Consider the following 12,211-nt stretch of genomic DNA (forward strand, 5'->3'; position numbering starts at 1 on the left):
GTTGTGGATAATATGTAGTCAAGTTACCGTATCAAACACTTTCTCAGCATCCAAACTAAGGAGAACAGTCAAGTAACAGGTCCTTTAGGTGTTAAGTACGTGTCCTATGTGGGTTCCTGTGTCTCAAATGAATGTTAATTCAAAAACAGTGATCAACCGCTGCTTAAATCAGGAGCCTCTAATTTTGGAATGAAAATAATTCAGAAATAATTTATTTTAATAAATATGGTTCTATAGCCCACCAAGGTTCTCTGTGCAGCCTACTTGTAACCAATGGAGTTGTTGCATTCCCTTCAAAGGAGGTCAGGCTGCCAAGTGGAGCCAGCACTCTTACAGTGTATGAATGCACTTGCATACAAGCATTGCTAAATGTAGTAGTTGTGTCTGAACAGGACTTGCTGTTGTCTCTGGTGACACCCCACATATTGAGACCAGGAAAGAAGGAATGCTTACTGTGTTTCTTTATGTATTCTTTTATTTCTTTATATTTCCCATCTTGCTACTACTTATTTAGTTCCTCCAGCACTTAGCAGTGAATAACTTAAATTACTTCCATAACTACGCCATCAAAAACGCAGAATCTGCCATTTGGAGACAAGGAACTTTGTCAATGTGTCATATTACACACATAAACGATAGGAAAATATCTTGTGTAATTAGAATACATATCCAATAATAATCTTCTCAAAAGGAAAGACGCAAATTAGAAAATTGTATTATTTATGTTAAAAACATAGTAACGTTTTTGGGGTTTCCTGACTGTAAAATCCTGTATTGCAAATTATTATGTGAAGTAAAAACTGTAGCTGTCTAATTACAAACAGATAATGATATTCCACTAAAGCATATCACAAGAACATCCCTTTCAAGGGACTTGAAAGTACAGATGCTAAACATGTAGCATATTTTTCTCAGTCTTCTTAAAAAATTTGAAATAATTTGATATTTATGTATTTATAAAAGTCGGCGCGCTGTGCCATTACCCCCATCTTTTATAGATAACTTCATCCCCAGATTAAAAAGCATTTTCAATATTTATTTGACAGTTTATAGGTGTTTCTTGACAAAAGTGAAATGGAAAATTCTATTCCAAGCACATAAGTAGCACCTTGATTTGAACAGGTCATTAACTTGCCGTTCTCTGAATGATGTGAATTTAATGTTGTGCAACAGAGATATGATATCGCATTCTATTCCTATAGTAGTTCACCTTTAGGCACTTTTTTAATATCATTTTGTGGTTTCAAAGGAAAATGATCTTTTCTCCTCAATCAATACACACAATTTTAACTAATATAGAAAGCATTTCCAATATCTATATTTATGGAAGGGCTGATATAGAAGGTAAACAGAAAACTCATTATGAGTGTATATACAATACCTACCACTGCTGTGCAACACTTTAGAGCACAAATCTTTCCTCCCCTCTGTTTTGTTTTAAAAACAAAAAATAAAAACACTTTTGCCTTATTACTGTATAAATGGATCAATAAATATACAATTATGGAACTGATAAAAGTGCTGCAGCTGCTGATGGCAATTGTCCACAATAAAAAATTGCAAAATTTAAATGTTAGGAGCTCTTGCTTAAAGGGAACCTCCCTGGAACAATTAAACATCTTTCTTATAGCCTTAACTGCAGTACTGTATATAGTATTGTAGTATACCATTAAAGTAAATGTATTTTATTTTCTTTCAATAAACCTCAATATAGTATCAACTCATATTAGCAGTTGGAAATTATATACGCATGCAAGGTAGTTATGACAAAAAGCAAGAAGTGCTCAAAATCGATAATTCCAACTTTGTAATTTCCAACTTTGTTCCCACATGATGTGACCTGTGAGTCCTACAGTGCCACCTATTAATCAAAGAGGGGCTGTGATAAATTAACCTGGGGGAATATATTTCCAAAATTATTCTGTCCGTCCTGTTGGTACTCAAAAGGTGAAAACCTGTGGGAATAAAATAATCACCTTTTTAGGGCCAAATGCTTTTGCACATGCCCAGACCAAGTTCACTATCATCTTAAATTTGGCATTAACCAAATATTTAAAACATGTAACTAACAACATTATGCATGGTTGATGTAAATTAAATAAAAAAAACAATGTATTGTCAAAGCTCATAGCTAAGTTATGTTTTGATTGTAATAAAAAGTTTTCATCATATATTTCCATTATAGTAATATAAAATGTATTCTTTTTAGTATTCTCTTAACTCTGGGGTGCAGTATGTTATGCAGTATGTTATAGTTTTAATTCCTATTTCTATTCTTTTACAAGCTCGGTCGTGACAATTAACTCTGAGAAATGCTTCTGTTCCTCTTGAGACATTAAGACATATGTAAAGTTAGGAAAACAGTTGGTAAATGTGGATAGGACGTAGACAATGGAAACTGGTGCTAAACTGCTTATATAATATTGTAAAGAAGACAGAATAATAAAAAAACTTTGAAAAACATCAGGGTACTTATAAAAAGAACAGGTGGTCACCCTACACTAACGTTAGGTTCTAGAAGGCATTTTTTCCCAAAATCATACCATTTCTATTCAAATGCCACTTCAAAAGTCTCAGACAGTGTCAAGTGCAATCATTGTTATTGCAGTTGCCAAGGTAATCAATTGAAATCATAATGAAGGGAACAGAAGGAAATCAATAGAGTCTGAAATTACAAATGAGGAGAAGCTATCGTTTAAAAGCATTTGGCTGAAATCTTCCATATTAATGCGGTTAGAAATGGCTGTGTTATTCAGAAACAGTGTGGCGCATAATACCCGTGAGTATTTAATGACACCTAAAAGCAATTGCCACAGTTACAGCTGGTTACTACAAAACTGCCCACCTTACATGATTATTGTTGGTGTTGTGTATTCTGATAGAGATGTAGGTGTGAAAGCTAATAAATGTAACTACCTTGCTGCACAGAAATGCATGACTGCATGTTTGTAAAAGTAAGTTGTAGCCATTATGACAGCATTCAGAGGTCGTCTGCTGTGAGAACAATCAGAAGTTAAAGTCCACAAACTCTACATCATGTATGGTCATTCTTGCAAGAGTAGCTCCTCCAACAACATGAATAAAGAACATACAATTGTGGATTGTCTATATCTACTGTCTATATTCAGGGTTTACCAATATACTGAAGTGAGACTTTCCCCAAAAAGGATTTGTTTTATGCCCACTCATCCTTGAGATCTGCTAATTCTTCTCTTATGCTGATAAAATTAGCATGCATCAGTGTGGATGCTCTTGGCTGTGTGTTACAGGGCTAGGGAGAAGAGTGACATGAAGGGGTGATAGGAGATAGGATACTTTACTCCTATTATCATTAGTGCAAGTGCATTGGCTAAGTTGGATTTATTACACTTTACGAAGTATGTTGAGGGCCTAAGTTGTGGTCCTGGATACTCCATTGGGTGTTTAACTGTTTTTACTGGAGACTAAGAGCAGCCATGTGTTTATGACCTTAGCAGTCCTGTGAAGAATCATAAAGCTTATGGATCCCAATATTAGCTGTGCCTGAAGTGATCAGCTGGACCTCAGTGATAAGGCCTACATTTATGTAGTCAGACAAATAAACTAACAGAGTTTTGTAATTCTAGTGAGGCACTTAACTTAGCTAAGAGGCAGTCTTCCATAACAGGAGCAACAGTATTTAGTCCTCCTTAGTCACGTGTATCTGGGTACGTGGCAGCATCAGTCAATTGGCAAATCATCAAAGCTTTAAAATTAATTGTTTTTGCACCATAAACTTCAATCCACCAAATTATATAAAATATATCTCATTCAACTAATCCACAGATCACCGGAGTTACTACTGGAATGACAATCCAATATTCCTGCTGTCTCTGGTCAATAATTAAATATATTTACAATTAGCAGCACTGGAGAATGTTTTATCATTGCAAAGCAAAAAGACAGACATGCAGATTTTCTCAGTTTCTACCCTTGCTATCAATATATTCTTCTCAAAGAACTTATCTCAAAATAAGCAGTTCCTTAGAAGCTTTTATAGCATGCTGAAACATAAGAAAATACATAGAAACATGAATTTCATTTTGCTATTTTGCTTTTATCGTTTCTCCTCTGTTCACTTGAGAACATTACCAAATCAGGACTGAAGAAGGTTGTTTTGGATGTTGCACAAATTCTATCTATCTAATTAACATGGGGGGGGCAAGCGAGAGATTATATAAAATGTCCATTGACTCAGTTCTCCGAGGGGTGCACATTGTGACACGACCTTGACCAAAACAGTTAAAAAAATAAAATATTTGGGGCAGAGGGTACTAAAGACAATCTATAGTGGCCAAACACCCCCCCAGTTCCTTCTTAGTGGGATGAAATGTTAAATTAAGCCATCAAAGAAATGTAATCATTTTAGCCTATACTAGCAGATACAACTGGAGGCTTTGTCACACCAATTCTCACAACACTGCACATGAAGGTGTGATTATATCATCGTAACAAAAAGAAAAAAAATGTTGATGACATCCTGCTGTATTTCACATGGCAGAGAAATGCAAAAGGTTGCTCAAGATTATTTGTTTTCATTTCTTAGTGGCTAAATTCCTGTGATGCGTTTTATATCCTATCTTATCTCATATGATACTTACTTGTTACTCCATGGAAGGAAAGATCTTATTTGTTTTAGTATTGTTATTGTTATTAGTATTATTTTGCAATTTAATAGTAAAAGTAACCGTTAGTAATATATGGAACACCACTATGCTTGCACTACAAATGGAGACATATTTTAAAATGCTTCACCCCTTGGAAGTCTTTACACCTTACATTAAAAAATGTACAAAAATAAATACTTCATTTTTCTTATCTTAGGGAAACCAAGTGTATATCTAGAGTAGACCACCATCACAAATATGATTCTCCTACTAATAGAAGCATATTCTACTATTATGCACATTCTGTCTATAATCTACCATATTTGTTGGAAAAATAATATATAGAATTGTGTTTTGTTTCCTTTTCTTTTATATTCCAGTCCAGAATGAATATTCTTAAAATAACCTAAACACCTTCAAATTGGCCTGGATGGATATATGACTTGTCTGAAATCTGCTTGGAGAAAGTAAAAAAATAGGTGTACTACTTTACATATTTAGGCTGCTATAGGAAAAAAATCGACACTTGGTATAAATAGAATAAATGGTCTAAAATTTAATGTGTTTTTAAAAAGGAAAGCTGTTACAATTTTGTACATTATTTTTAATTGTATAATTCCATTATTTTTATTTCTTGTCTGTGATTTTGAAAACTATCTATAAAAGCGACATCACAGGGATTCTTTGAAGATATAAGGTTTGCTTCCTGCAAGTATTTCAATTTGTCTTTTCTTGGTTATTTTTTTTTTCTTCAGCTTTGAAGATGTAAGGATTTTCTTTCCTAATGTTTTACCTCTCAGTTCGAGACTTCATAGAAACAGAAAGAAAAAAAAAAAAACTATTTTCAGAACATTATTCTTTTTCATGCCAGAAACAACATGGAAACGCTCCATCTGCAGGATAAACCTTGGTTCATTTGGTATAACATATCCTTAAAACGAGAACAGAGTGTTACAAATGTTGAATGAAGTTCAAAAATAAATCAAAGATGTATTTACACATCAAACAAAGGGCATACATGTTCACCACTGTAAAACTTTCGTGGAAGATCAATACCGTTTAAATCACTTATTTCCTTGAAAAAAAATAGAAAACACCAAATGTCTCTCTTTTATCATTGTGAAGACAGTAAATTTTGCTATATAAATTCAAAGAGCCACATTTTATTGCATTTAAATGGACAGTTTAATTTAGATGAGTTTTAGGAGAAGTGGGTAATTATCGCCATGCAGTCATATTACTTCTAGAACTTCTAGTTATGCACATTCAGTGCCTCTGAAATATCCCTCGCTGCTCAGAAAGAGACTCATGGGGAAATAAATCCTTCCAGCCCTCTATAGATTGTATTTCTAAAGTTAATGAAATGAGTTCTATGTAGCGTTTGTACTCCCAAAGCGAAGAAAAGATGGATTGTTCTTTCCCACAGAAGTAACTTATCTGTTTTATACATATGTAATACAGATTGCTTGTTGAATAGATCGCATTGTAAATACACACAGATGAACATTTACTTTGATTACACTATGGGTGGAGAGACGTATTGAAGCATGGATAATGTCATCCAAATGTCAGCATGTTTAGCCTTGAGATGCACAAGGAATATGGGACTCATTTAGGGGAAATATTTACTGTGAGATTCCAATTTGCTCCCTGCGCAGTGGAATTAGTTTTTGTTTAAATTTTCCGGCATCTATTATATGAAAATAACCAAAATGTTGGTATAGATAAGTAGCTGCTGGTGTCGAAATTATTATTAGCCTGTGTGAGACTCACTCTCTTATAATGTGGAGCACATGAAAAAAATTGTAATACAGTGTGCTCTCTTTCTTTCTTTCTTTCTTTCTTTCTTTCTTTCTTTCTTTCTTTCTTTCTTTCTTTCTGTCTTTATTATTTTCTTTCGTTCTGCTTTCACATTAGAAGATTAAGGTGGAAAATCATGGACAAAAAATTAAAATACTAAAAAGGTAACAAATTATGGATAAAGAACTAAAATGCAATTACTGAAAAAAAACTCAGTGGTCTTTGTCACAGTTAGGTGTGAGCCCAATAATCGTCTTTGATCTTTACGTTATATTTTTTCTCACTATCCCTTTTCATTTACACAATTTAAACAAAAAGATGTAGTCTTCTTTTTTATAAGACCTCCTTAAATATATTGGTAAATTTTATTTAGAGAAAGAGGGACTACTCATTTCCTAGTTTCAAGGTTTTCATGGGGTGTACTGATGCACAAAGCATTGGTCCTGTTTGGCAGTGCCATTTCTCTTGGTCACAACTCTGATACTGTTTGTAGCCTCTCCCTGTCACCTTCCATAACAATTGGTACTTAAAAATGTTTTGTATGCAAATACATATATTTGTTAACGCTAAATCCTCTTCCTAAATGTTTTGATGCTTTATATGATAATACTAGAACCAAGAGAGCTAATACTGCAGTATGTGCAAGTGAAGCTGTGAGTTGGTCTTGATCACTGATACAGTAGAATCTTTGGGGGGGGTTTTTCTCCAGGAATGGGCATCTCTGACTGTATGTGGGACAGAGTTCTAGAATTGCGCAGGAAAACCTCAGCCCATCTCGTAGAAGAATTTACTTCTAAAAATGGTCCATTTTATGGAGTGCGATATACATTTCCCATAACCCATCTTCCTGTCTTTTTAAAACGGGGCTTGATGGTATAAACTATTTGCAAATAGAATATCATTCTTTACTGAAAAAACTAGACAAACTAATGAAATCATCAAGGTTGAATGTTATATACTCTGATGGGCTAAATAACAAAATGATACACTTGTGTAATTGCAAACTCAGAATCCAAGCACAAGGCTGTTGGTAATATACATTACTGTCAACCACAGCTAAAAGTAAAGAGACCTGTTATTTTAGATGGGAAACGTTGGCAATGCATAAGTATAGAATTACATCAGGTAGCTAATGTTTTTATAAAGACATTTACAGTTTTGTTCAGGAAACAAAATTTGTATTTAGTAAGTAAGCAGTAATATAATTGACATTAACACTTTCTAACGTGTTAAATAACAGAAAGGACCAGTAATTGATTGTTTGAGTCACAGTCAACTCCAAACCCCATCAATTAATTCAGCCCAAATCCGGAAGAACCTTTGGATTCATGGCTCTATATTTAAGCTAGTCTCCAACCAGTCCATCCTTGAAACATAGAGCAGTTTAGTCTATAATAAAACTATGGTGGGGCGTGGGCTGGATCTATCCATGCAAGACCACTTTCCTCATTGCAGTCACAGATATTCTGAGCTGCCCTTTATTACCTTTATAGGCCTCATCAATGATATGCAAAACCGCCAGCTCCGAGGTAATCCATTGTAAAGGCAAATCCAGTGGTTTATAGGTGTATCTTTACAGAATTGCTGTATTTGCGGTTAGAAATATGCAATTCAATGTCAGGTCTTTATACAGGGCAATTTGGGATCTCCTTACAGGATGTGTACTTTGCGTCAAAAATGTCTAGGAATTGTATGGATGGCATATGACGTGTCCAATTTTACAGCCCCCCTCAACGTCTCTAGATATTTAATTTTAGTTGCAATGTCATGGAAGGCATCTAATGTATTTACTCCCTGCATTGATAAAGTAGAGAAAGGCTAATCAGCCCACCTGCTGAAAGTCTGGGTTCCCCAACCAGGGAAGGAATAACAAAGTTTGCCAAGGCAGTTGAATTATGCGTTATGACCAACTTCCAGGCCTTGATAGTTGTGACCAGAAAAGGATTAGAAGTGACCTTCTCAGGCAACTGCAACAGTGGAGTATGTAGCAAAGACTAGAGCGAGCAGTCAGAATATTTGGCCCATTCCCCTACCATCTCCATGAATCTCTGTTTCCCCTAGTCAATGGCATATCACGTGGGTGCCGGATTGCTGTAATTTTTTTGGGGAAAACAGCCCCATGAGATTAGTGAGTATGTGTGGTTGTAAGAGTTTCAACACAGGTGCCTCATTAATGGTGTCCAGACAAGGCTTTAAATGACATGAGAGTCTCTTTGGGTTAATTAGTCCCATCAATTCAGCTCCTTAGTAAGGAATATAGCCGTCAAAAAATTAGATAGGATTTGCCAAACCTAGGGCACTTTGACGTAGTGGTGGGCTAAGCAATACATGACCATATGGTGTGACGGAATCAACAACATTTATGCCTTAGTTAGGTTTTTTGAATATATTCGATGGATATGCACTGAATTCTTGCTTTGTTTTGTATACTTATTGGTCATTTATTACCGTATTTGCTCGATTATAAGACGAGGTTTGTTCCAGAGCAAATGCTCTGAAAAATACCCCTCGTCTTATAATCAGGGTCGTCTTATAATCAGACCTCAAATAGGTCTGATTATGAGACTAAGATCCAGATCCCCCGCAGCGATGCAGAGGACCTGGATCCTCCTGTGTTAGACCCCCCCCCCCCCACTTACCGGTGCTTCTGAGTCCCCGGTGCTTAGTCCGGGCTGCGCGTAGAGCTCTACACGCTTCCCGGACTAAGCACTGGGGACCCAGATGCAGGGGACCTGGATCCTCCTGTGTTAACCCCCGACCCAACTTACCGGTGCATCTGAGTCCCCGGTGCTTAGTCCGGGCTGCGTGTAGAGCTCTACGCGATACAATCGCGTAGAGCTCTACACGATACAATCGCGTAGAGCTCTACACGATACAATCGCGTAGAGCTCTACACGCTGCCCGGACTAAGCACTGGGGACTCAGAAGCACCGGTAAGTTGGAGGGGGGGGGCATAACACAGGAGGATGCAGGGGACCTGCATCCTCCTGTGTTATGCCCCCTCCAACTTACCGGTGCTTCTGAGTCCCCGGTGCTTAGTCCGGGCAGCGTGTAGAGCTCTACGCGATTCGCGTGGAGCTCTACATGCTGCCCGGACTAAGCACCTGGGGCTCAGATGCAAGGGGACCTGGACCCTCCTGTGTTATGCGCCCCCCCCAACTCAGAAGCACCGGTAAGTTTGGAGGAGGGAGGGGGAGTGTTAAATGGGGGGTGTAAGGCATTTCTGGAGGCAGAGTGCTCTGTGAAATGCCTTTTAACCCCTTTAATGCCACTCTGCCTCCTGAAATGCCTTAAACCTCCCTATATGCCACTCTTCCCCATAATATGCCTTTTAACCCTCTAAGTGCCAGAGTGGCATATAGGGTTAAAAGGCATATCATGGGGCACAGTGGCATATAGGGTTAAAAGGCATATCATGGGGCACTGTGACATTTAGAGGGTTAAAAGGCATATCATGGGGCACAGTGGCATATAGGGGGTATAAGGCACTTCTGGGGCAGATGTGCATAACTGGGGGGCAGGTTGGAAAATAGAAGGAAATAAAACCAAAATATTTTTCTCAAGCATAGCTTTTATTAAAAAAAAGTGTTTAAATGAATTAACATTTACTGGTAAAACTTTTTTCCTATAGGGTCGTCTTATATTCAGGCTTTTTCTTTTTTTCCTAAATTAATATTAAGATTTGGGGGGTCGTCTTATAATCAGGGTCGTCTTATAATCGAGCAAATACGGTATTATTATTGTAGCTGCAACCCGGCAATCTGAATGTGTATGCCTTTTCTGCATTTTAGGTTGTATGCTCCTTTCTATATATTTTTTTGCTGTTTAAATAATATAGCAAGCAAAGCACAAACTGTGGTTATAAAATAAATTGTGTGAATGAGTCATTATTTAGAGAGGCAAGTTATTGATAGAGATTAAATGCATCTAGCAGATAACAGAGCAATTCCATTACGTTGTAATGATTGCTTGAAGAATTACTCAAAACCTTTAACATATATTGTGGTTTTAAGACACAAAAGCACAGTAATGGCGCTGTGTTTATCTTCACAATAAATAATAAAACCGAAATGTGCATAAACTCATCAAAAGTTCAGAACATAATTTGTCAATGAGTATGAAAACAAACAAAATTTCCAAAATAAATAGGCTTTCCCAAAATGTGTATAAGACCTGCATAATTATCATAAATTGACATAGATGAAATGTATACATAACATAGTATTTAAAAGCTTAATTTTAATAATTAGATTTAAATTGTAAGTTTTACTATGAAATAGAAATAGATAGAATAGATCTTTAGACATATCATACATATGCAGTATTATCATACACAATCACAAGTCTACAGTATTTGCATTCTTACAGGGAAGGGAGGGTGACCTTTAGCTTACGAGGCACGTCCTATCAAATGGCAAAGTCATTTCATGGAACCTAAAACATGTTTGGTAGACAATAATCAAGACTCTTTATGTGTATCTCTTTAGCTCAGATGTTCTTTGTTAACAGCTATAAGTGCAATGCACAGTGAGGGCAGATCCCAATTCCAATCATGTATTAGCATATATTTTTTTTCTATCTTTTTTTTCACTGTTCCAAGTGTAATATGGATATGGAACTCCCTGAGGCTCACAAAATGTTACTTAATTTTCTATTTTTGTTATATTTTTTGTTCTGTGTATGGGACTTGCTCTCATTCAGCTGCATTATATGTTTTCAGTTACTGCTTCTTCCTATGATATAATCTTAGAATTCCGCAACATATCAACCAAAGGTATTATATTATATTTTCATATTTTTTAACATCTGTCCTGTTCCCATGTAAATGTTGAACCCCCATTCAATGCCACTTATAATCAACACTTGAAAAAGTCAACATGCAAAAAGTGCAACCCACCCTCCAGTTGTTAAATGACAAATTGATCCCTGACAAAAGAATATGAAGTCCTTAATCATCCATCTTAGGACCAAATACTAATAACAATTTTAACCAGTTTCCATTCAAATTAGTTATTTCATCAGATTGTAATGCTAGTATAAATCATAGTACAGGCTGACACACTGACAGACAAGGATAATTTTTCATTTTCCTGTAAGGTTTTCCAAAAGATAAATTACAAATTAATGAATTATTTTCAGGTAGATTAATGAAATTGTGTTTTTAGATGTGATCATGAAATTTACAGGTTGGATGTTTCATGTCATACATGGCTTATCTGTACGAAATACTGATTTTTCTTGCAGATCAGATCCTCAGTGCAAAATATATTCTGATTTTAATTACAGCCTTCTTTTTTTTCAGTTGGACATATATTGTCACTACTATGTATATGTATAATTTAAAAAAACATTTTAGTAAGAATGATCTTTTCCTTTAATTATGCTTAATATTTTGGAGTAGACAGAGATAAATCATCTGGCAGAGGAACACAGAAGAATACACGTATTTCCTAACCTTTCTTAACATTAATTCTGTCAAAACTGTTAACATTTAAACTACTAATATTTGCACTCTGATACAAAGTTAACCAACAGGTAGCTTTCAAATAGACTTGTGCGTTGAGCATTACAAGCCGGCACCGAGACCGAGCTAGAGGGCTCGCAGAGAGAGAGGGGCCCCGAGTGGGTACTGGCCCTCTCTCTCTCGTCCGCTTTTAAAAAAAAAAAAAAAAAGGGCTTGGGGCAGCAAAGTTCCGCCCCTTCCAAAGTGTCGCCTGGAGCAATTGCCCCACTCTGCTCCATTGTAGGGCCGGCCCTGAATAGGCCCCTTCTATATGCTCCCCAAG

The sequence above is a fragment of the Spea bombifrons genome, chromosome 1 (genome assembly GCF_027358695.1).
Source record: "Spea bombifrons isolate aSpeBom1 chromosome 1, aSpeBom1.2.pri, whole genome shotgun sequence".
Lineage (NCBI taxonomy): Eukaryota > Metazoa > Chordata > Amphibia > Anura > Pelobatidae > Spea > Spea bombifrons.